Source organism: Silene latifolia, chromosome Y (genome assembly GCF_048544455.1).
Source record: "Silene latifolia isolate original U9 population chromosome Y, ASM4854445v1, whole genome shotgun sequence".
In the NCBI taxonomy this organism is placed as follows: Eukaryota; Viridiplantae; Streptophyta; class Magnoliopsida; order Caryophyllales; family Caryophyllaceae; genus Silene; species Silene latifolia.
Genome location: NC_133538.1, coordinates 431,526,278 through 431,548,261, shown reverse-complemented (window position 1 = coordinate 431,548,261; position 21,984 = coordinate 431,526,278). Strand labels below are relative to the sequence as shown.

Sequence of the window (21,984 nt, the reverse complement as noted above, 5' to 3'; positions counted from 1 at the left end):
GGGCTAACCCACTTGGAGTTGCCAACTGTATAAATAATACCTGCATCGAGTAATTTCATCACCTTAGCCATGACAACCTTCTGCATCTTCGGGTTCAGCTTTCGCTGACCCTGTCTGTAGGGCTTGTGAACATCCTCCTTCTCAATTCTGTGCATACAAATGTCAGGGTTGATGCCCTTAATATCATCCAAAGAGTAACTTAAAGCTTTCCTGTTTTTCTTAAGTACACACATCAAAGCAGAAAGCTGGTTATCGTCAAGTTTAGCACTAACAATAGCTGGGTATTGCTCCGTATCATCTAAAAAGACATACTTAAGATTAGGAGGAAGTGGCTTATGCTCTGACACCTTTACCTCAACAGCATAGGCAGAATCAGCTTCAATGGTATAGCAAGTGTTTACCAAATTCTCGTTGGCCAGGCTTATCATCATCTCATCTTCTTCCTCAGTGAGCTCGTAGCTTTCCATTGAGGCTACCAAAACATCTAGCTCCTCAGCATTCTCCGCTGGATTATCTGCACACTCATCTAAACGGTTTAGATCACCTAGAGGATCCTTGGCTAAGGATTCCCTCCAGTTACAATTAACAGCCATATCAACAATATCAACGGAATAACACGTATCATCATCAGCAGGTTCAGTCGCAGTGCGAGCAAGACTGAACTCAATTGTGTCATCCCCTACCTCCAAGGTCAAGACTCCGCGTTTGAAATCTATTACGGCCCCAACCGTATGTATAAATGGTCTACCTAAGATAATAGGTATCTGACTGTCCTCAGCAATGTCTAAAACGACGAAATCGACAGGAATAAAGAACTTACCCACTCGAACGGGTACATCTTCTAAAATTCCTAAGGCACTCTGAATTGATCTATCTGCCATCTGAAGGGTCATATTGGTCACCTTAAGGTTACCTATATTCAACTTTTCACACACAGAGTATGGCATAACACTGACACTGGCCCCTAGATCACAAAGGGCTTTCCCAAATTCATGGATACCTATAGTACATGGAATTGAAAAACTACCCGGGTCTTTTAATTTAGGTGGTACGTTGTTTCTTGAAAGAACATGATACTCCTCCGTGAAAGCTATAATACCAACATCATTAAAAATTTTCTTATGATTCAAAATGTCCTTCATAAACTTAGTGTAAGAAGGTATCTGGATAATTAAGTCAGTGAAAGGGATGGTTACCTCGAGATTCTTGACGATCTCCAAAAACTTACCGAACTTATGCTCCAACTTTGTATTCTTTAAACGCTCTGGATACGGGACAGCAACACTTGTCGTAGGGTCGACAATTTTCGTCTTCCGAATGTTTAAAATCTCCGTCAAATCGTCACTGGCTGAGGTATGTTGCAATTCAATTGACGGATTTTCGTTCAGCACTAGAGACCCAGTCGATCGACCATTGGGCTCGGTCGATCGACCAAATGCGTTGGGTTCGAATCGTTTCTGGTCAGAAACTTTTTCGTCAAGAACTTTGGTCGATCGACTGATGTTGTTGGTCGATCGACCCTTGGCGCTGGGTTCAAATAGTTTCTGGTCAGAAACTTTTTCATCAGAGATTCTGGTCGATCGACTGATGTTGTTGGTCGATCGACCGCTGGTACTGGCCGTAGAGTTCGTTTTCGCACCAGCATTTAAATCTTACTTTTCATCATTTTCCGAGTCTTTTCTTGGCTCATCAGGACCGTCATATGAGAGACCACTGCGAGGGTGAATTGCATTAAGCGTCTCGATAGGAACCTCGCATTTGCTTGAAGAATTTGCGACTTGGTTAGCCACTAAAATCTCCAACTGCTTCTCAAAATTCCTTGCAGATTCAATCCTAGCTTCTTCTTTTTCCGTAACTTGGACCAAAAGAGCTCGGACTATTTCTCTCAATTCCGCGATCTCATTTGAGTTATGAACCGGAATTTCAATTTCTTTCTTGGGAGCCTTAGAAGACTTAAGTTTTTCGAGCCGGGCATTAATAGAAGTTATGAGTGTCACAACGACACTCATTTCATCACTTGGCTTTCGCGAATTTCCATGCGAACTCCCATATTCAGCTCTATGAACTGCCATCTCCTCAATAGTGTTCCAACCTTTATTAGACTCCACATTGTTTTGGAACCTACCATTTGCAGCCATCGTACAAGGCATTATAAAATTTGTTGCAAAGGTACCACTGCTGAAAACCGTGGTGAGGAACAGATCGAACTAGTTTCTTAAAACGGACCCATGCTTCATGTAATTCCTCTTCGGGTCCTTGCTGGAAATTTGTGATTTGACTTCTCAAAGCATTGGTTTTCACAAGCGGATAATATCTTTTGTAGAAAGCCAAAGCTAAAGATGTCCAGTTTGTAACTCCAGCTGCTACCTTATCAAGGTAACGGTACCACTCACGCGCAGAATTTTTCAAGGAGTATAGAAATAATATCTCCTTTACTTTATCTTGGGTCAGTCCAGCCGGTACAGGTATGGAACAACAATAATCCGTGAAGGTCTCCATATACGCCCCAGGATCTTCATCCGGTAATCCCCCAAACAGGTTCCGCTCCACTAAAGAGATGTGAGAGGGGCGGATGTCAAAAGTCCCATGTGTAGGAACAGGGAGGCTAAATCCCTGAGGAATATCTTGTACCTTTGGCTGAGAATGATCATATATGGTTGGCATGATTGTAGCAAAATCGGGAGTACTCAAGTCTTCCTCTCGAAATCTTCTTCTAACTGTGCACAAGCAAAACTAGAAGGAAAAGATAAGCAACGGCCTCATGGAACCAAAGTTCCTTGAGACAAGAAAAATAAACTAAAAATAAAGCAAACAGAATTACACCGTCTCCCCGGCAACGGCGCCAAAATTTGATACCGTCGTTTTGTATCAAAATTAAATTTATAAACCAAACTAGAACTATAGCTAGTGATAGTAAGGGTCGAACCACAGAGAGACGAGATCAATTCTATTTTCTATTTTTAATCTATTAATGTAACAATTATGGGGGGGTTTTGGTTGATTGATTCTATACTAACTACCGAAAATTAAATGAAGTTTAAGTAGATAATAAAAAGTAGCTAGGAACTTCGGTTCACCATGGCTTAAGGGTCTGTCACGTAAAGTCAAGGTCTGTCCAATACCGTCTCAGGATGTCAAATAGGTCCTCTAAATCCCTATTCGAGCTAGGCCTCTCGGTCTTCCTTCATCCTAGAATGGAGCTAGTTTGCTTTTGCTCCACTGGTTTTCTAATTACTTGAAAGAAATCTAACTCCGCTAATCTCTCAATCTAGCAAAGGGTAAAATCTCACAGTAGTAAATAAGAGTGGGTACGGGTTTAACCTAGACTTAATAAAATCAACTCATGACGCCATGGATTCCCTAATTCCTAGTATAAGAATTTAGCTACGCATGATTAAGAATATAACAATTACAAAATTAACGATATAGAATAAAGTTGACATGATTGAATTGGAAATTAAAACTAAAGGATTAAACTTAAACTGCTTAAACATAAATTGGTAGAAACTAGAATTAAAATAAACAAGAACAAGTGAAAATTGCAATTAAATTAAAGCTTACTAAAGGGTTTGATGAACAAAACAATTGATTGAAAACTCGTCACCTCCACTTCGTGTCTCTAAAACTAGATCTAAAACTTCCGTGGTTGAATAATGAAAAGCATAACCCAAATTATTGTTACGTATTGCTCATAAACGTTATGCCCATAAGATAAATTACAAGTGGGCTTTCAAAAGACTAAAACGTAAAAGAAAACACAGTTTCGATACCTGGTCGATCGACCAAGTGGCACGGTCGATCGACCAGCCAGTACAGTGCGGGCTATAGTGCTTCCTCTTCTGAACTCCACGGTCGATAGACTGGGGTCTTTGGTCGATAGACCAGAGACGCTGCAGTAGATTCCAGCTTCCAAACTCCATGCACGCATCCCAAGACAATCTAGTTTCGAGCTTCTACTTCATAGTTTCCATAAAATGCCCCCGGGAACGGATAAAGGCTCGATTTAGCTTACTTTCGGTCATTCCTGCAATAATGACATAGGAAATACAAAGTAAACCGTTTCGGGAGAAATAATAGCTTAAAGCTAATAATTACGCATAGAAATACGTGCCAAAAACGCTAATAAAGTGTATATAATATGCACGTATCACTTGGCATAATGCTTTAGTCTTTTTCCCCCACAAATTGGGTTCCGTTGTCATATACTATTTCTGATGGGACTCCATATCTGCAAATAATATCAGTCCTGATGAAGGATATTACTTCTTTTTCGGTTACCTGCCTGAAAGAGTCAGCCTCGATCCATTTAGAGAAGTAATCAGGCATAGCCAATATGAATACTTTCTATCCTAGAGCTATAGGCAGCTTTCCTGCAATATCCATGCCCCACTTCATGAATGGCCAGGGTGCAGAAATTGAGTGAAGAAGTTCAGATGGCTGATGTATTATTGGTGCATGAATTTGACAGGCTTCATATTTTGAACGGTATTCCAGGCAATCAGCCCTCAGTGTTGGCCAATAGTAGCCTGTCCTCAGTAATTTACTTGCCAGGCTTTTCCTCCTTTATGGTTGCCACAATGTCTATCGTGTATTTCCTGAAGCACATGTTTAGCTTCATAAGGCTCTAAGCATCTCAAGTATGGTCCTGCCTGCGATCTCTTGAATAAAGTGTTACTGATAATAGCATAGGTTGAAGCTCTAATAAAAAAAGCCCTTGCTTCATGCCTTCCCTGAGGTAATATTCCTTGGTGGAACCAATCATAATAAGGTTTGGTCGAAGAATAATTATCTCGATTAAATGTGGTTGACTTTGTTCGGTTTCTTGATATTTGGTTCTAATAAATGAACAATTGGTATTTTGTCGAAGACTGCAGGGGTAAAATTTGAGCCTAGACTGGCCAAAGCATCAGCCTTCGTGTTCAGGTCTCTTGATATTTGATCTATATAAAATAAAGCAAATTTAGCGGTAAGGTTTTTTTGCATATTCTAAATACGAAATCATTTTTGCATCTTTGGCCGTATAAATCCCCTTTATTTGATTAACAATTAAAAGTGAATCAGTTTTTACCTTTAGGTTTTGAACACCGAGGTCTAGACATACCTTTAAGCCTGTTATCAGAGCTTTATATTCTGCTTCATTGTTGGTAGCTTTGAACTCACAGCTTATAGCCTGAGCTATCATGTCCCCATGTGGCGATTTAAGCACTAAGCCTAACCCTATCCCCCTGGCATTAGATACCCCATCTACGAATAAAGTCCATTCTTAGTCTGGGGTCTTATTTCTAATTGATTAACCTCATTTTTCAGGTCAGGTTCCAGGTTAGGGCTGAAATCAGCCACAAAGTCTGCTAAGGCCTACGATTTAATCGCTGTCTTGGGTTCAAAGGAAATATCGTATGTACTAAGCTGAACCGACCACTTGGCCATCCTACCTGACAATTCAGGCTTGTGTAGGATAGATTTTATGGGTAAGTTGGTCCTAACTATGATCGGGTGACATTCAAAGTAAGGATATAACTTGGCACATGACATAATTAAAGCTAAAACATATTTTTCAAGTCATCTATACCTCATTTCAGCATACAGCAGGCTTTTACTTATATAATAGACAGGATGTTGTTGGCCTTCCTGTTCTTTTACTAGGACTGCACTGACTGATGTGTCAGTGACGGATAAGTATACTGATAGAGGTTCCCCCTTCTCTGGTTTAGCCAGTAAGGGTGGAGATGATAGATACGATTTTAAGTCTTGAAAGGCTGCTTCATGCTCATCTGTCCAATGGAACTGCTTATTTTTTTTGAGTAGGTTATAAAATGTTTTATATCTTTCAGAGGATCTTGATATGAATCGGTTCAGGGCAGCTACCCAGCCTGTTAATTTCTGAATATCATTGACAGACTTGGGTGACTGAAGTTTCAGGATAGCTTTTATCTGTTCCGGACTGGCTTCTATGCCTCTTTTTGTCACCATATAACCAAGAAACTTACCTGCAGAGACTCCTAGTGGCATTTTGCAGGGTTGAGCTTCATGTTGTATTTTTCCAATATTTGGAATGCTACTTCCAAATGCTTCACATGATCTTCTGCGTTTTTGGACTTTACTACCATGTCGTCTATGTAGACTTCCATGATATCACCTATTTGATCCTTGAACATCATGTTGACCAGGCGCTGGTACGTTGCCCCTACATTCTTCAGACTGAAAGGCATGGCTGTGTAACAGTATATGCCTCGTTCTGTAATGAATGCAGTACTTTCCTGGTCAGCAGGGTGCATTTTTATTTGATTGAATCCACTGGAGGCATCCATGAATGTCAGCATCTCATGCCCTGCTGTGGCGTCTACCATTGCATCAATATGCGGCAAGGGAAATGGATCCTTAGGGCAGGCTTTGTTCAGGTCAGTGTAATCTACACAAACTCTCCATTTTCCAATCATTTTCTGCACAACAACCACGTTAGCCATCCACTCAGGGTACATTACTTCCCTGATCATTCCCATATCCAGAAGTTTTTCCACTTCCTCGTTGATTATTGCATTTCTTTCAGGTGCAAATTTTCGTCTCTTCTGTTGCACAAGCTTAAAAGATTGGTCAATATTAAGTTTGTGTGTAATTATATCAGCACTAATTCCAGTCATATCAAAATGAGACCAAGCAAACCAAGATGATTTATTTTTAAGGAATTTTACCAGTTATGGCCTAACACAGTTTAGGGCGTCAGATCCTACTAGAACATACCTGTCAGGGTACTCAGGATCTAGGATTACCTGATCTGTTTCCATTCTGGGAGGTGCTATTGATGTGACCATTATTTGAGCATATTTAATCCCCGAATTAGCCTTGTTCCCATGCTTTTTAGTGCATATTTGGGTCATTTATTCTCTTTAGTCCTTTGTTTTGCATATTCTTTGAGGTTTTGATCCCTTGGTAGGAAAGGAGTGCAAACCTTGCATTTTCATGGCAAAATGAAGCTAAATTGATTGAATTCAATGACCAAGCATCAAAGAGAAGACAAGACTAGAAGGCCTTTGTACATATTGTAGTAGATGGGCAATGATGAGAAAAGATCCTTGCATCCCCGAGGAAATCCTCAAGGATTGTATGAAGAGAAAGGAAGAAAAGAAGAAAGGAAGAAGTTGATCTACAATCCGAGCAGATTGCCCACAATCCACCTGTCCAAGAGAAGGAATCCGAGCTTCTTCCTCAGAAGGCCGCTCGTCCAAAACCACCACAATCCGCCCGTCCACCCCACAAATCCGCTCGTCCAAAAGACCCACAATCCGCTCGTCCCGTGCTCTGGACGCTCGGATTGTGTGACAGCTAATCCGTCTTCTACTTGTTCTATGAAGGATGCGCATACCTCGGGAAAGACTAGGAAAAAGGAGACTCGCATATTTTTCTGAGAGGATCGATTCCTCAAGGACTTAATTGGCATTAAAGCCCTTAGTAAACCCTAATTTTTGTACCTAATCCCCACTATAAATACTCCATTAGTCTAATTAGATAATCATGTTCTTCTTAGCAGTCTCTAGTGTAGTTTATATCAATCTAATCTCTCTTTAATCTTGTAATCAACTTTTAATCAAGTCTTAATACAAATCTCATTTCCTTGATCTCTCTTTTGTGCATCTTTCATTTTGGGTAATTGAAGATTATTTGGGTTATTATTGGGAGATTGACAACCTTCCAATTAATCATCAAGTACTTCTATTATTCTTTGCTTTATTGTTGGAATCATTAGTAGGTATAATTCTCTTAATCCCTTTTTAATTATTGTTAATTATCTTCATTTATTAATGATGTTTTACTTTGTTGGTATGATTGACAACCTTGCTAGCATGTTCTTTATGATAATGAGTGAGTAGATTCCTTAGCTAGGGTTAATGGGTAATTAGGGGAAACCAACATGGGGGATGATTCATGCTTAAATTAATATGTTTTCATAGTTTATTTGCTTGCTTGTTGTGATCTCAACTTATGCACATGTTATGTTTGATGAAATGCGAGCCTATGAATCCTTGCATTTTTTACCCATCACCTATCTTTTCAATGAGACTTGTAAGACATAAGCCAACTTGAGTCTCATTAGACCATGCATATTGTTGAGTAGGGAAGATTAAGTCGACTTGTAGGTGTTGTACAATCTAATCGATTCAGCTCCGGAACCCAAACTTTCCTAGGATTGTAAGATATAAACCAACTCGATCCATCACAACAATAATTGCTTGCTTATAATTTGAGAATATGTTTGTATGATCAATTCCCATGAATCCCCTATGACCCCATGACACCCTAGTGCCTTTTATCAATTGTTTACACCCCTTTTTAATCATCTTGCTTGTTTACTTTCATTGCTATTTAGTTTAGTGATCTTCTATTCAAACCCCAAATTGTGACACCCCTAGACACCGCTAGTTACAATTGAAATTCTCACTTCAATACCCGTCCCTTGGGATCCGACCTTTACTTGCCTCTTTACTAATTGTAGAGTTGTTTGTGAAGTTATAAATATTGTTTTGGTCTAGGTGCTCCTAACGACAAGTACCAAAAACTAAACCTCAAAGAGGAATACCGACCAAAAATTGCGCCGTTGCCGGGGACGGTGTTAACTTGATTTAGATTTTCTTAGATTGTTATTAGTTGTGTCTTTCTTTGCCTTGGGGAAGTAAAACTCCTCAAGGTTTGTTCTAATTATTTTCAAGTTGTTTGATATTTTGCATGTCTAGAAGATCACAAGGTAACTTGTTACCCTTTGATCACAAATTGAAAGGACTTTGACAAACATTAGAAGACTTGCTAGAAGAGCTTTGAGAGGTATTGGTGAGGTTGTAGATATTCAACCAAACACTATTGAGTTCGTCAACCCTTTTGCAAGAGAAGGTGAGGAGAACCCAACACAAAATCCAACACAAAATCAACCCACAATGCCTAAATTTTCATCACATTCCGTACCAACCGAGGAGAACCTACCCAATGGTACTCCCACACCACAACACTTAACCCGAAATTTCATTGCCAAATCCGCATTTATCCAATTAGTCGAAAGAAGCCAATTTGGGGGGGATGCCTAGTGAAGACCCTCACTCTCACATGGAGAATTTTTGTGACTATTGTGATGCGATTTCTCAAATTGGTGTAACTCAAGACCAAATTCGATGGGTATTATTTCCTTTTTCTCTAATTGGCACCGCAAAACAATGGTTGAAAAGCCTTGATAAGGCTACTCTCGGAATTGACTTTTGGAAGAAATTGGTTCTAGCTTTATACACAAAGTTCTACCCACCGGAAAAGACTAACATGCTAATAGCTCAAATTACGGGCTTTAAGCAAAGAGATGAAGAATCCTTGTATGAAGCTTGGGAGCGATTCAAGGGAATTTGTCGCTCATGTCCTCATCATGGACTTAGCGAGTGGTTCTTGGTAAAACAATTTTGGAATGGTCTTTATGAAGACTCAAGAAACATTCTCAACATGAGATCAAATGGTATGTTCACCGAAGTTGACGATAATCAAACTTGGAACAAGATTGAGGAAATGGCGGTCCATAATTCACAATATAGTAGACCTCGCAAGGCTACTAGAGGAGGAAAGCATGAAGTGGACTCTATTACTCAATTGGGTGCTCAACTTAGTGCTCACATTGATACCATCAATTTGAAGTTCGAAAAAGCTATGGCTAGACTTAAAGAAGCCTCAAAATCACCAAAGCATCATGTTAATGCCATGGCGGCTTCTTCATCAATCCCAAGTGGGATATGTGAGAATTGTGGAACTTTGGGACATGACCAAAGTGAATGTAAGGGAACAAATGAACAAGTCAATGCTTTTCAAGCATACAAGAGTGGTACCCCTTATTCAAATTATTACAATGAAAACACCAAATTCCACCCAAATCTCTCATACAAAAGCCAAAATGTTCAAAACCCTCAACCAACATACACCCCACCTCCCATGTGAAACCAAAATCAAAGACCCTTTTACAACCAAAACCAAGGTTACCAAAATCAAACACTATACAATCAACAAAATGACCAAGGTTTTGATGTTCAAAAAGCGGTCCTCCAAATGCAAAAGAATCAACAAGAGTTTTTAACTCAAATGCAAAAGGATAATCAAGCAAAGGAAATCACCATCAACAACATCCTAGCCCACACCAAAATGTTGGAAACCCAATAGACTCAACTAGCATCTTCAAGCTCACAAAGACAAAAGGGGCAATTACCATCTCAAAGTAATCCCCCAAGACATGAAACGGTTAGTGCCATCCACTTGAGGAGTGGTACGAGGTATGAAGCACCAAAGAAGTAAGTTGAGGATGAAGTTGTGGAAGCTAGTGACAAAGAAGAAGTTGTGCAAAACTCCAAGGATGGAGAACCATCAAAAGAAGAAGTTTCAAAGAAAAGTGAAGACAAGGCCAAGGCAAAGGAACCCATTGTGATTAGACTTCCTTTTCCAAGTCGTCAAGCCAAGCCCAAATTTAATGACCAACTTGGAAAATTTAAGGAAATTTTGAAGAATTTGGAAGTCTCGATTCCTTTCACGGAATTAATCAATCACATGCCGGCCTATGCAAAGTACATGAAAGACATCCTTACGAAAAAGAAGTCGATCCGGAAGCTTGAAACTATCGCCTTCACTAAGGTGAGTAGTGCAATCCTTCAAGGGAGTTCACCTCCGAAACATAAAGATCCGGGAAGCTTCTCAATACCGTGTACCATTGGCGGCACAACAATCAACAAAGCCCTATGTGACCTAGGGGCTAGTGTGAGTGTTATGCCGTATTCGGTAAGTAAAAGGTTAGGGATGGGAGAACTTAAATGTACCAATATCACACTCCAAATGGCCGATAGATCAACGAAGACACCATTAGGGATATGGGAACACGTAAGAGTTGGGAAATTTTTCATCCCGGTGGACTTTGTCATTGTTGACATGGAAGAAGACTCCAATATTCCAATCATTCTAGGTAGACCTTTCTTGCACACCGCGGGTGCGGTGATAGATGTGAAGCATGGAGAGCTCACTCTAGAAGTGAGGGATGAGAGCATAACTTTCAATCTTGACAAGACCATGAGAGCTCCCCGTTTGCATGAACCATGTTTTATGGTTGATCATTATAGCCGGAAGGATGAGAGGAAGAAGTCGGAATTCCAATGGAAAAAGAAAGTTGATGATGCTCCATCAAAAGACCAAGAGAATTGTAACAAAGAGAGCTTAAAAAGCTCACCCATGACAAGTGAAGAGGATGGCCTCATTGGCCAAAACAAGAAAGGAGGAGAGTTGTCTCTATCAACTCAAGATATTTTTAATGATAAAATAGACGAAGTTTGTGGTCTTTGGGACGATGAGTTTGAAGTGATTTTCAATCCCTACATTGGTAATGCTATCGATCAAGACCAACATGAAGGACAACAAGTGCAAAGATCTATTGAGGATCTTTATCATGATAATTAACAAGCTTTTGACTACTTCTTCAAGGTGTTGAGCAACAACAACAACACCTTGAACATGCCCCCATGACATCTCACTAAGGATGAGAGTTTGGTGGAGTCCTCTCTAAACCACCATTTGTAAATATTTCTAACTCCCTAACTTGCATTTTAATTCTTACATTGCATTTTGTCATTTTTGGATTTTTGTGCCTTGATCAAGATATTCATCATTTTTGAGAGAAGTGAGGGAGGGACTAATGATTTTATTGATGTGTAGTGCTTTAACTTAGTGTGGGGATAACAATTCCTAGGCTATTCATGCCTTTGTAGTGCCCCTACAATGAAGAACACGGGATTTGAAGAATGAAAATGACACGGGATATGCAAGTGCACGGATGGTCCTGAATCCGGGTAGACCAGGAGGAATCCGAGCGTCTTCTGGGTAATCCGCTCGTCTTATAGGAATCCGAGCGTCTGTGGAGGAATCCGTCCATCCAAATGAGCTGCAAAATAAAAAAAATTTGTTTGTTAGAGAATCCGAGCGTCCTAGCTGAGAAGACGCTCGTCTGAAACTGGCCGCTCGTCTTTGCAGAAAGACGCTCGTCTTTTTGCCAGTGCAGATTAAGCAAAGTTCCTGTAAGAGAATCCGCTCGTCTTAAAGGAAAGCCGCTCGTCCTGAATTGCAGAATCCGCTCGTCTTCACTGAAAGACGCTCGTCTTTAGGCGAGTTTTCCTGAAACCAAATTGAGCAGAATCCGAGCGTCCCGACGGAAATCCGCTCGTCTTCCCCTGCAGTTTTGAATTTTTCGGGTGTTTTAATACCCTTTCCCACATTCATTTCATTCATTCATTCATTCAAACACTACCCATAAACCCCAAAACCCTCATCCTCTCCATCACCAAAAATAAGATTTCCTCAACCAAATTCAACAAAATCAAATCCAAACTTCCTTACAACAACAATTAATCACTCCTTTTGAAACAATAATCAATCCAAGCACCAAAATCTTCAACCTTTGAGTCGATTTTTGAAATACAAAGACAAATCCTTTCATCTTAAATCGATTTGGGTGTAATTAGAAATTGAAGATTTTCAATCTTTTTGTGGTATAATCAACAATGGCAAGAACAAAAGGAGCAACAAAGGCACTCAAGGCAAAGACACTTTCGAAAAGGCAACAAAGCCTTCAAGCAAAGAAAGCTTCAATGGCTATGGTGGTTTCTAATGCAAACTTGGAAGTTCAACAACAACAAGATCCTCCCTTGGAAGCAACAACAACAACAACTCCGGAAATCGCTCAATTACCTAACTATCCGGAGGTAATTTTCATTTCTAACTCCAATAGGGATACATTTGCCAAGTATGCTAAGAAAGCCATTTTGCCCACCAAATTCATTTGTGAAGATGCCTTGAACAAATTGGATGTCCTTGAACAAACAAAAGCCTTCTTTGAAGCCATGGGGTTGGGAAAATTGTTTACTACAAGATAATTGACATACCCCTCCCTTACCTTGGAATTCTTAAGTTCATTGAAAGTGACTAAGGTAGAGAGTAGAGAATACATCGAATTTCGCCTTGCAAATGTGAATAGGCACATCACCTTTGATGTTTTGAGTAAAGCATTAGGCCTTAGTGATACACCATATTATCACAAGATGCCCGAAAAGTATGACCCCGCTCCTCTTTGGGAGGCGATTTTCGGGAAGAAATTTGTGAGATTTCATGCGTGTCGTGCTCTATTAGTCCACCATCCGGGCATTAGAGTGTGGCACAAGGTCATCGGGAATACTATAATAGCGAGAAAAGGCACTAATCACTTTACAAAGCTCGATTGTGTTCTACTTGAGTCGGCCTTAAATGTGGGAAGGGAATTCACTAAGCCCTACAATGCTCTAAGGCTTTTGATGGAAAGATGGCTTAATGTTCATTGTGGCAAGGAAGGCACCGCTCATATTGTAAATGGAGGTCTAGTTACTCTCTTGGCCAAGCACTTTGACGCAAATTTCAACAAGGATAATACCTATGTGGCGATCAAAGGGGGTCATCTCATTGACATGGATGCCATGATTTACAACTACAAATGGGTCAAGCATAACTCTCTTGACACCAACTATGGGTGGCTAACCAATGATGCTAGATCTTTCACTTTGCCTTCCAAGATATGCCGATTAAGTGCTCATCGAACAAACTACCTTCTTCCACTCTCCAAGGACGCCGAGTACATCATCCGTCAACAAAGGGGCGAAATTGAAGAGCCCTCCTCCTCCATTGTCACACCACCCTACCCATTCAAATATCAAGAGTTCAAACCCAAAGATGTTGAAGTGGGCAATGACTACATGACTCTCCTCATGCAAGAGATGCACAAAAAAGCTTACAATGATCGAGTAGATTCATACTTGGCCCAATATCCACCCCTCCTTCATTTAGCTAGGCAAGGACTACTTGATCCTTCATGTCCTTTGCCTAGTTGGGCGGATAGGGAAGTTTTCTTTCCAAGCACATCTAGGGGTGAAAGACCGGGTGAAGATGAGAATGTCGATGATGAGGGTGTTGATGATGAGGGTGTTGATGAAGAGGTAGATGAAGAAGAAGAGGGCAATGAAGATGATGAAGGAACTGAGCAAGATCAAGGAAGTGAAGATGAGAGTGGAAATGAGTCCGCTTCTATGGAGGAAAATGATGACAATGATGATATGGTGGAGGACTAGCAAACTTTGGAGGCTCCTACCCTCTTGAGGTTTGTCTACTTCTTTCTTTGTTTTCTTTATTTTTATCTTGATCATAGTTTGGAGAGTCCTAACCTCGGCCCCATTGAGGTGTTCTTTTTATTATTCCCATTTGAAAAATCCAAAATGACAATATATAGATTCATGCATTGCAGCTTGTGTGCATGAACTACCCCAAAATTTAAGACATTAGTAATAATGTCTATCTCGGTTTGGGGAAGTACATGCATACGCAATGGGAGGTAATCTAAATTATATTCTCCGTCATAAACAAAAACCCATGCATCATGTAGTGTAGATTAGAATAGCTTGCATTTAGTATAGAAATAATGCATCATACTTGCATAATTTTCTATCATATTGGTCATTGAGGACAATGCCCATATTAGTGTGGGGATGGAAAATTCTAACTTAACTTTTATTCAAAAAAATCCAAAAAAACCAAAAATTTCGAAAAAATTGAAAAATTGAAAATCCAAAAACAAGTTCATTTCCTTTGTAGTGTAGACTTGTATATATTGTTTGTATATATTATGTTTGTCTATCCTTGTTCACATTGATCGACTACGCCACATCCAAGACATGAGGATATTGAAGACTGCATGGTATGATCTTTCCAATCTCTTTTTTCCTCTTTATGTTAATGACTATGTGGCTTTATTTTGATTGATGCGGTATAAACAATGTGAATTTAGGACTTGTATTTAGATTATATGGCATATTAGTTGGTAGAATCATATGCATTAGGATGTATATATGTTAGTTGCATCATGGCATGTAGTTTACATGTTAGGGAAATTTTGCGAAACCGTCTACTTGGGAAGCTTGACAAGTGTATATAGGCCCTAGTAGATGCTGTTTCTTCTTAAGACTTTGTTTGTTAGAATACTTGTAAAACACCCTAGGATGTGTCATGCTAGTATCCTTTGACCCATGGATTAAGGCCTAGTCAAGAGTACCTTGTGGTGTGATAACTCCTTGGCTACCGTTTATTCCAAGGTGACCCTTGAAACCATGCATCCATCATCCATGTTCTACCACATTTTTGTCATCAACGGGAATGGGCACAAAAAGAAATTGATTTGAGTTCAAGAAATAAAATGAAAAGTCAAAAAGTTTGCAAAATGAATCAAATGAAAAGAGGAGCAAAAATAGACTCCTATGCTTCAAATATAAACCACCCTCACTATATTTGGGGTGACTTTGAAAATGTTCAAAAGAAAAATGCAAAAAGTTGAAAGTTGTCAAGTATTGAAATGCCAAAAATCAAAAGAAATGGCAAAAGAAAGTGTTCTCAAATGATTATATGCCGCAACAAATTGGGGGGAAAAACAAACAACAAAAGCAAACTCCCAAAATGAAACTCAAAATCTATCGATCCCTTTATCCATCGTATCCATTTTTGTGCATGGTAGAGAGGGGACGACCCTTCTTCTTGTCTAGGCAAGAGGGGGAATTCCGCGATCCTCCAGTGTTTCTAACACCATAGGGAGTCTAATCTTGACAAAAGCATTTAACGATTGAGGACAATGGTACCCTAGCTTGACACGAATTGGAGCTGATTTATTGGTATCCTTCTAGGCATAGTAGTTTGAAGAAATTCCATCTATGAAGGAGTGTGTACCCTTGAATTGCTTCCCTTGTAGATAATTTCCACCACTTGGATGAGGAAAGTGGCTATTCTTTTGTAGATGCATCCATTACTTGATTTTATGTGCTTTAATGCTTGGATGTGTCTCCATTTTAGCAAGACCCACCTTGCCTTGCAAGAAGGCATCCTACCTCATGGTTGTCTTGTTGTGAGTTGAAGGGGCGGAGTGAGACCCGCTAATTATCTCATATCGGCTATGCTATTAGGTTAGTTTAAATAACGGTCCTAGCCTTTGTCACCTCTTTACTCGGGACGAGCAAAGGTTCGGTTTTGGGATATTTAATGTGACCATTATTTGAGCATATTTAGTCCCCGAATTAGCCTTGTTCCCATGCTTTTTAGTGCATATTTGGGTCATTTATTCTCTTTAGTCCTTTGTTTTGCATATTCTTTGAGGTTTTGATCCCTTGGTAGGAAAGGAGTGCAAACCTTGCATTTTCATGGCAAAATGAAGCTAAATTGATTGAATTCAATGACTAAGCATCAAAGAGAAGAGAAGACTAGAAGGCCTTTGTACATATTGTAGTAGATGGGCAATGATGAGAAAAGATCCTTGCATCCCCGAGGAAATCCTCAAGGATTGTATGAAGAGAAAGGAAGAAGCTGATCTACAATCCGAGCAGATTGCCCACAATCCGCCCGTCCAAGAGAAGGAATCTGAACGTCTTCCTCAGAAGGCCGCTCGTCCAAAACCACCACAATCCGCCCGTCCACCCCACAAATCCGCTCGTCCAAAAGACCCACAATCCGCTCGTTCCGTGCTCTGGACGCTCGGATTGTGTGACAGCTAATCCGTCTTCTACTTGTTCTATGAAGGATGCGCATACCTCGGGAAAGACTAGCAAAAAGGAGACTCGCATATTTTTCTGAGAGGAGCGATTCCTCAAGGAATTAATCGTCATTTAAGCCCTTAGTAAACCCTAATTTTTGTACCTAATCCCCACTATAAATACCCCATTAGTTTAATTAGATATTTATGTTCTTCTTAGCAATCTCTAGTGTAGTTTATATCAATCTAATCTCTCTTTAATCTTGTAATCAACTTTTAATGAAGTCTTAATACAAATCTCATTTCCTTGATCTCTCTTTTGTTCATCTTTAATTTTGGGTTATTGAAGATTATTTGGGTTATTATTGGGAGATTGACAACCTTCCAATCAATAATCAAGTACTTATATTATTCTTTGCTTTATTATTGGAATAATTAGTAGGTATAATTCTCTTAATCCCTTTTTAATTATTGTTAATTATCTTCATTTATTCATCATGTTTTACTTTGTTGGTATTGATGGGGCATATTCTGCACCCGCTGACCGAGTCAACATATTGAGCAAGGTCAAAGATATCCGTAGCAAGTCAACGACTTAGACAGCCTTACCGACGCAGCCAGTCGGCCTGTCACTTGGGTCTCGGCTAGGCAACTAGCCAGCCGGGATACACATCCGCGTACTCACATCCAAGATCCCTCGGCATGGAGTCAACAGGGCCCGCCGGCCAGCCATGGGTCCCCCGGCCGAGGGTAGAACAGTCTTTCCACCTGCTAGCCACTTGGCCACTACGTGACAAAAGGTGAAAGCCTATAAATACTCCTCAACCCTCATTGAGGAAAGGATCCGCAAATAATCAGTTAAACACACTAATCTGGTATAAACTCCTTTATCTCTCTACAATATACTTTGTGCCAAGTAACACACAACTTAATCCCTTTAAGTTTACTGACTTGAGCGTCGGAGTGAGTTCGCTCGGTGCCAAGCCGAGCCCTCAGTTTGTTCATTGTTTCAGGAGAGGCCGAAAGGAAGAGTCAAGCAAAGTCATCATTCTACAAGCTTACGTGGTAACAAATCTGCTCTGGAATTACACCCGGAACAATTGGCGCCGTCTGTGGGAAAGCCATACTAAAAGCTAGTCAAAATCCCTTACAAAAAAAAAAAAAAAAAAAAAAAAAAAAAAAAAAAACCCACCCAGCAAGCTAAGAGAATGTCAAAACAGCCAGAATTTGTGAGTGTAGAAACTGAATTCTACCAAGATGACACAGTCCCTAATTCTGAAATCGGGCAGTCCCCCACCGGCCGAGTCATCCAACCGGCGTACGGGATGCCCATACTACCAGAAACACCGCTGCCTGCCGGCCATGTCACTGTCATGGGACATGTGGTCGATGCAGCCAAACTAAAGCTATTCCTGGACCTGATGGGTAATACGCCGATCACCCCTGCCGCAACGACGGTGACGGCAGCACACCCGCAGGTGACCAGGGCCCATAAAGTGACTCCGATCAACTTGACCGGAGCAATACAAGGAGCTGGACATGCGAAGACGCCGGCGGTGCCCGTGGTGTCAGTGGCAGACCAAAGTCTTTCCCCACCTCGTGGGAGGACAGCGTCGCCGCGGCGCCAACGAGGCCACCCCCGGAGAAGTAAAGAAAGAAGCCCGACTCTCCAAAGTCGGACAACAAGAAGCCCTTCCCGCCACGGGGAGAGAAGCCGGACTAGGAATGCGAGGAGCCGATCGCCACGTGTCATTCGGCACGTGGTCAGACAGCCCCTCAGTGCCTATGTCCTCGGAGTCTCCGTGCCGACCAAACTAAAGCTGCCGTCCCTATCATACAAAGGGGATAGTGACCCAACCGACCACGCCGAGGCTTTCGAGTCTTACATGTTGGTATGGGAGCAGCCTGACGAGGTCTGGCGCCGAGTCTTCCCAACAACCCTTTATGGAATGGCCCAGAGTTGATACAAGGGGCTGCCTAATGATTCGGTATACTGCTATGCCGACCTAAGAGACAACTTCGTAGCCCAGTATTCTTGCAACAAGAGGAGGGCCGTGGAGACATCCAATCTCCTCACTATCCGACAGGGGGAAGACGAGTCCCTCCGGAGCTACGTGAAGAGATTCGACGCAAAAGCTCAGCAGATCCGTGAGCTAAACAGTGAATTGGCGGCCTTCGCACCGATGAAAGGCTGCGAAAGGCGAGCTCAAAAACGAGCTGATCAAGTGCGGGGACCTCAACCTGGACTCCGCCAGAAGGATGGCCGACCAAGCCATAAAGGTGGAGGACTACCACAAGACTTGGTTAGGCCACAGCGAAGCTGGGCACCCAGAGAGGAGGAGCCGCCGAGACAACGAAGATGAAGGTCGCCGTGACGATGTCGGTCACGGCTCGAAAAATCTAACAGAAATAGAGCTCGGCGGGCGCCGGGGAGTTCGGGACCATACACCCGAAGCGGTACCACGGTCTCACACCCCGGTCAAATCACCGGCCGAGGTCTTTGCCCGAGCAAGAGTGAAGGGCGAGAAATGGCCAAGACCCCCAAGACGAGGGCGGAGGGCGAGGCAAGCCATTCTGCGATTACCACGGTCGCCCGGCCATAAGACCGACGGCGTCGGCATCGAAGAACGCCATCGGAGCCGATCCGGAAGGGGGCCCTCAACAAGTACGTGGCTGGGAACCCAGAATCCAGCTCCGGCCAGGCGGCGAACAGAAATCGTATTCCGAGAGAATGGGAGTGATCCAGGTTGTAATCGGAGGAAACGAGAACGGCAGGTCGGCTAATGGGCACAAACGGCACCTAAATGAGCTTTACCAAGCCATTAACTTTGTGCCCACCACAGCGATCCCCGCTCACACCATCCCCAATATAACCATCGGAAAGAAGGACTACGAAGGAGTCGTAGCCCCGCACAGCGACCCGTTAGTAGTCCACCTAGACATAGCCAACCACTTGGTCAAGAGGTGCCTAATTGATACAGGTGCCTATACAAACATCATGTTCAGGGAATGCTTTCTCCATCTCGGTCTAAAGATTGAGGACCTGAGCCCCTGCACCAACCCACTGTACAGCTTCTCCGGGGCCGGCCTGGTACCCCTTGGGTCTATTAGACTGTCGGTGATGTTTGGCCAAGCCGATGCGGCCAAGAATGTTTTTTCTGAGTTCGTGGTCATTGACGGTTCGTCCGCCTACAACGTCCTCATAGGTTGAGTCACCTTGAGTGAGGCCGATGCTGTGATGTCCATCCGGGCCCTGACATTGATGTATGTCTCGGAACGGGGGGAAGCGCAAAAGCTCGTCTCAAAGGACGAAAGAGACGAAACTGTCAATGTCCAAATATCTGCCAGAGGGATACGGTACGGCCTGAGCAGAACCAAGCCGAGGAAGAAGAAGCCGGGGAAGAGCCCATCCTTACGACAGGAGGGTGATCCGATGAGCACCAACAACGTCAGCATGGTCGAGGGGGCCGAGACCGAACAAATAGAAATTGACCCAGGGCGCACCGTGAATCGTCGGTGTGCATGCGGAGCCAAAGTTCGAGCCGACCTCCTGGACTGCCGAGAAAGAACAAAGACGTCTTCGCGTACTCAGCCACCGAGATGCCAGGCGTGAGCCGAGAGGTGATCGTTCACAAGCTGAACGTACTCTCCAACGCTCGCCCTGTCAAACAGAAGATGAGGAACTCCTCGGCCGAGAAAGATGAGGCCATCAAGGCCGAGGTAGACAAACTATTAGAGGCGGGCTTTATCATGCCTTGTACTTACCCTGAGTGGCTAGCAAACGTTGTAATGGTGAAGAAGTCATCAGGGGGGTGGAGGATGTGTGTTGATTTACAAATCTTAATAAAGCATGCCCTAAACATTGTTATCCCTTGCCTCGAATAGATAGCTTAATAGACGCAAACAGAGGCTACACTATCCGAGCCCGCTCGACGCCTTTTCGTGGTACCATCGGTATTCATGGCGAAGAAGACATGCCTTAGTGCGCATTCATCACCATACACGGCACATACATGTATAGAATGATGCCGTTCGGTTTGAAAAACGCTGGCGCAACTTACACTAGGCTGGTGGACAAAGTGTTTCAAGATCAAAAGGTGCGAAACATCGAGGCTTACGTCGACGATGCTATTGTGAAAAGCAAGTCTGACAGCGAGCACTTGGCCGACTTGAGCGAATCATTTTGTTCACTAAGGAAATACAAGATGAAGCTTAACCCAATGAAGTGCAACTTCGGTGTCTGGGCAGGTAAGTTCCTCGGCGTGCTTGTCAGTGCCAGGGGAATTGATGCTAATCCAGAGAAAGTCCAAGCAATACTGGACCTACCGGAGCCGAGGAATCGAAAAGAGGTTATGATGTTGACCGGGAGAATGGCAGCTCTCACCCGTTTCATCTCTCGGTCAGCCGACAAAAGCACCCCATTCTTCAAAGTGTTGAAGGGGAATAAAGACTTGGTGGGGAGGAACAGAGCACGGCTTTCAGGCAACTGAAAGCTCATCTTCAAACTCTCCCGACCCTGTCCAGGCCGATGCTGGGGGAGACGCTATATCTATACATAGCAGTTACCTCGGCCACGGTCAGTGCCGTAATCATCAGAGAAGAAGACAAGAAGCAACACCCAATCTACTTTTTCAGCCATACACTGTTGCCCGCCAAAAAAAAAATTACCCACGATGAAAAAAAGCGACTTTCATTTGTCGTCGTTGCCGCAAGGAAACTGAAACCTTACTTCGATGCGCATCCCGTGACGGTCTTAACCGACCAACCATTGGAGAAAGCATTGGAAAAATTTGAACAATCCGGCAGGCTCATCAAATGGGCAGTAGAGCTATCCGGCTTCGGCATTCAATACAGGCCGAGGCCCTCGATAAAGGGGCAGGAACTTGCAGACTTCCTGGCCGAGTGCACATATCAAGAAGAATCGCAGCCCGGCATATGGGAAGTATATACCGACGGGTCCTCTACGGCAAATAGCTCAGGATCCGGCATCCTTATCATCAGCCCAAACGGGGACGAGTTTGAGTATGCCTTGAAATTTACCTTCTCGGCCTCAAACAACGAATCCGAATACGAGGCGGTGATAATCGGAGTCGAGCTAGCTAGAGTGGGGGGCGGAACACATTGTGTTGAAGACAGACTCACTATCGGTGACTAACCAAATCAGAGGAGAGTATGAAGCTCGAGACGATGGGATGGTAAGATACCTGGAAAGAGTAAAAGCTGACACTGCAAAATTGAAATCTTTCCAAATCCAATGCGTCCCCAGGTCTGAGAACAACCGAGTCGACGCTCTCTTAAATCGGCGATTCAACCATCAAGAATGTCGGTGAACCGTCGGTAGATATCAGGAATGCTAAAAGCATCACTGAGACCGTTGGCATGGTGGGCGACATAGAAGCCGA

At 42.5% G+C, this 21,984-nt stretch overlaps 1 non-coding gene across 1 annotated transcript; it reads right to left on the bottom strand.

Annotated features, from left to right (window-relative positions):
* Positions 1 to 9,297: 9,297 nt before the first annotated feature.
* On the bottom strand, positions 9,298 to 9,404 carry LOC141636356 (small nucleolar RNA R71). Its single transcript, XR_012540975.1, has one exon. It is a non-coding gene; the product is annotated as a small nucleolar RNA R71 (small nucleolar RNA).
* Positions 9,405 to 21,984: the final 12,580 nt, after the last annotated feature.